Below are 4,804 nucleotides of genomic sequence, written 5' to 3'. Positions count from 1 at the left end.
GGTGGCAGTGATGATGAAAGTGTATTGATGGTGGTGATGATGATTGGCGGTGATAGTAGTGGTGGTGACATAGTGGTATTGATGGTGGTGCATGACGACTTGCGATAGTAGTGGTGGTGCGTGATGATGGTAGTAAAATACGGTGCGGTGATGATGATTATGGTGATAGTGGTGGTGGTGGTGGGCAGTGATGATGGTATTGATGGTGGTGATGATGATTGGTGGAAGGATGGTAGTGGTATTGATGGTGGTGGTGATGATGATTATGGTGATAGTAGTAGTAGTGGTGGTGGTGGCAGTGATGATGGTAGTGGTATTGATGGTGGTGGTGATGATGATTATGGTGATAGTAGTGGTGGTGGTGGCAGTGATGATGGTAGTGGTATTGATGGTGGTGGTGATGATGATTCTGGTGATTTTGGTGTTAGTGATGATGGTGGTAGTGATGATGATTATGGTGATGATGGTATTAGTGGTGATGATGGTGTTAGTGGTGATGATGGTGTTAGTGGTGATGATGGTGATAATGAAGGACTCACTAACCCTACAATGCCCTTCATTACTTCTGGTGGTTAGAACTACTTCCACTTTCCCACAATTAATTAGCCATCAGTAACCACCCACACACGAACGCTGTTTGGATACGGGAATCGAACCTGTGTTTCAGAGACATATCCGGGAGTATAGTGATCCATGTACCGTAGAGCCGGGAGTATACTGATCCAGGTACCGTAGATTTACCTGGTCGTGTTAGGCGTCAGGTACATACTATTGAGATGTGATAGAAACTAAAAACTCTCTCTCTCTCTCTCTCTCTCTCTCTCTGTTTGAATGATCATGATGTAATAAAAATAAACTAATCAAAACACCTGAAATACTCTGTGAAATAAAGTTATCTAGACGTGCTCAGTTTATTATGGTACCACACGACTCACAGGTGGCCGTGACAGGTCCCCCATGTGTAGGACGTAATGAAATACATAAAAAGAATTAAAAGGAAAAAGGTAATATAAGTGTTAGAATTAGTGTTGTATTGCACGTGTGTTTGTTAAGCTGTTGGTGTTAAATTAAGAGATCGATTTATGTGGGATTTTTTTGTTGTGTTGAAGAAATTTATGTGAGATTATTATTTTTATTATTATTATTATTATTAAAACACTAACACACTTATTACACACACACACACACACACACACACACACATACAAAGCATGACCCAGTTGGCCACATCTCCGACAGGTGGCAACAGGTGGTGGACGAGTGGCTTGGATGCTGCCACTCACCTGGTAATTAACGCACTTCAGACAGGTGGGATGATACCTTGACTTACCTGTATAAATATGAACTAGGTTTTTTAAGTGATATTTCATGAAAAAATATTTTAAAGAACAGTTATATCAAGGTATTCTTTTAAAGGTAGTATAGTAAAACCCTTATATAACGGACTAACATCGTCCATACAGTCCGTTAATTAGAGGGTTTACTGTATTTTGTTATAGTAGTTTGTTATGTTTTGATTCGTTTTATTCATCAGACTTGAACGCAAAAGGGATCAAATTCTTTAAAGGTCGGACGATAATTTGTTCTCATAGATTAAGATGTTAAGTTATCGTACTTAATTAAGGTAGAGTCTCAGACCAATTTGGATGCCATATTAGGACGTTATTTTGATGTTTTAGCTTAAGTCAATTAGTTAAGTGTATTTTTAGATCTTTACTTAAGAGGAATATTTATCTTAGGAACCTTTATGAGTTATTAAAGCTGAGTATTGTGGGCTATTATGTTGTGTGTGTGTGTGCTCTCTCTCTCATTCGTTGGGTGGGTGTTGTAACATTACCCACCCAGGTGACGCTCTCACCGGCATCTAATTACTAACTTAAAATCTTCACTAGTTATTTACACACACACACACACACACACACCTACCTTTTATTATTTTTGTTTTGTTTTTATTCTTTTATTTCTTCTTATTCACTTTATTTCCTTTCTCTATTCCATTCTGTTATGTCTTTTCCTTTTTTTTACTATTTTTTTCTTCTTCAAATTTTCACTTTTTGTAGGTTTTTTTGTTTTCCTTCATTTTCATAATTTTGGGGGTAATTTATTTCATTTTTATTCTTTTTTCTCTATTTCTTCTGTTTATCATGTATTTTCTTTATTATTTTCCATTCCTTATATTCTACCCTTTCATTCCTTTTATTTTCTCTATTTAATTCTCTTGTTTTCTCTTTTCTCTTCTCTTATTCTATCTTCTCTCTTGTTATTCTTTTCTATTTTCTCTTCCTCATTTGGTTCCCTAATTATTATTCAACTCTGAGTAGTTATTTATTCTTCTGTGTTATTTTCTTCTTTCGTTTATCAGTTATTATCCTTCTTATCTTATTTATTCATTTCTCTCTCTCTCTCTCCTTGTTTCACCACCTTCCCTTCCTCCACTCCCTCATTTTCCTCCTCTCCTTCCTCCTCCTCTTCCTCCTCCCCCTCATCTTCCTCCTGCTCTTCCTCCCTTTCCCCTTTCTCATTCCTCCTCTTCCTCCTCCCCCTCCCCTTCTCTTTCCTCCTCCCCCTCCCCTTCTCTTTCCTCCTCTTCCTCCTTCCTCCCTCTCATCTATCAACTCTTCCTCCTCCTCCTCCCTATCATCACCCCAATAAGCCTCTGCAATGTGTGTGTGTGTGTGTGTGTGTGTGTGTGTGTGTGTGTGTCAGCCTTTCACCTGGGTAATCACGGTTGCCGGGGTCAATCTGCCGAGACAGCCAGAGGTCACGTTAGAGGTCACGACCCCTAGACACCAGGTCGTATGCCAGGGACGACTTTCTTTTTCCGACACTGTTTTTACCTCGGCGTCATTACGACCAGTTTGTATCCCGTCGTCTTAGTCTGTATTTTGTAACGAGTTTGTAATTTGTGTATTTCGCCACGACGACCGGAAACTGAGAGCGCTGAGAGCCTCTTAGATGTTGTGGGCGTGGTGTAGTGGGTGTGGTGTTGTGGGTGTGGTGTTGTGGTGTGGGTGTGGTGTGTGGTGGTGTGTTGTGTGGGTGTGTTGTGGTGGGTGTAGTGTTGTGGGTGTGGTGTGGTGTGGTGTGGTGTGGTGTGTGGGTGGTGTGTGGTGGGTGTGATGTGTGGTGGTGTGTGGTGTGGTGTGTGGGTGTGTGGGTGGGTGTGGGTGTGGGTGTGGTGGGTGTGGGTAGTGGGTGTGGTGTTGTGGGTGTGGTGTTCTGAGGTGGTGTAGTGGTGTGATGTTGTGGGTGTGGTGTGGTGGGTGTGTTGTTGTGGGGTGGTGTGGGTGGTGTTGTGGGTTTGGTGTAGTGGGTGTGGTGTTGTGGGTGTGGTGTAGTGGTGTGGTGTTCTGTGTGGTGTTGTGGGTGTGTGTGGTGGGTGTGTTGTTGTGGGTGTGGTGTAGTGGGTGTTGTGGTGTAATGGGTGTGGTATTGTGGGTGTGGTGTAGTGGGTGTGGTGTTCTGGTGTGGTGTGTGGGTGGTGTGGGGTGTGTGGTGGGTGTGGTGTTGTGGGTGTGGTGTGGTGTGGTGTGGTGTGGTGGGTGTGTTGTGGGTGTGGTGTGTGGTGGGTGTGTTGTTGTGGGTGTGGTGTAGTGGGTGTGGTGTTCTGAGTGTGTGTGTGTGGTGTTGTGGGTGTGGTGTGGTGTGTTGTGGGTGTGGGTGTTGTGGGTGTGTGTGTGTGTGTTGTTGTGTGGTGTTGTGGTGTGTGGGGTGTTGTGGTGTAGTGGGTGTGGTGTGGTGTGGTGTGTGGGTGTGTGGTGTGGTGGGTGTGGTGGTGTGGTGTGTTGTTGTTGTGGTGTGTGGTGGTGGGTGTAGTGGTGTGGTGTAGTGGGTGTGTGTGGGTGTGATGTGCTGGGTGTGGTGGGTGTGTGTGTTGTTGTGGGTGTGTAGTGGTGTGTGGTGTGGGTGTGGTGGGTGTGGTGTGTGGTGGTGTGGTGGTGTGGGTGTGTGGTGGGTGTGGTGTGTTGTTGTGTGTGTGGTGTAGTGGGTGTGGGTGTGTGTGGTGTGTGGTGTGTGGTGTTGTGTGTGTGTGTGTGGTGTGGTGTTCTGGGTGTGGTGTGTGTGGTGTGGTGTGGTGTAGGTGTGGTGTTATGGGTGTAGTGGGTGTGGGTGTTGTGGGGTGGTGTTGTAGGTGTGTTGTTGTGGGTGTGGTGTGGGTGTGGTTCTGAGTGTGGTGTTGTGGGTGTGGTGTAGTGGTGTGGTGTTGTAGGTGTGTTATTGTGGGTGTGGTGTAGTGGGTGTGGTGTTGTAGGTGTGTTGTTGTGGGTGTGGTGTAATGGGTGTGGTGTTCTGAGTGTGGTGTGGTGGGTGTGGTGTAGTGGTTGTGGTGTTGTAGATGTGTTGTTGTGTGTGTGGTGGGTGTGTGTTGTAGGTGTGTTGTGTGTGGTGTAGTGGGGTGGTGGTTCTGAGGTGGTGTGGGGTGTGGTGTTGTGGTGTGGTGGGTGTGGTGTTGTGGTGTTGTGGTGTGGTGTGGTGTGGTGTTGTGGTGGGTGTGTGGGTGTGGTGGGTGTTGTGTGGTGTTGTAGGTGTGGTGTGGTGGTGTGGGTGTGGTGGGTAGTGGTGTTGTGGGTGTGGTGGTGTGTGGGGTGTGTGGTGTGGGGTGTGTGTGGGTGTGTGTTGTGGTGTGGTGTTGTAGGTGTGGTGTGGTGTGTGTAGTGGGTGTGGTGGTGGGTGGGTGTGGGTGTGGTGGGTGTGGTGTGTGGTGTGGGTGTGGTGTGTGTGGTGGGTGTGTGTGTGGTGTGTGGGTGTTGGTGTAGTGGGTGTGGTGTGTGGGTGGTGGGTGTGGGTGTGGGTGTGGTGTTGT

This window comes from Homarus americanus, unplaced genomic scaffold (assembly GCF_018991925.1).
Source record: "Homarus americanus isolate GMGI-L3 unplaced genomic scaffold, GMGI_Hamer_2.0 scaffold8775, whole genome shotgun sequence".
Lineage (NCBI taxonomy): Eukaryota > Metazoa > Arthropoda > Malacostraca > Decapoda > Nephropidae > Homarus > Homarus americanus.
This window is presented reverse-complemented; position numbering follows the sequence as displayed.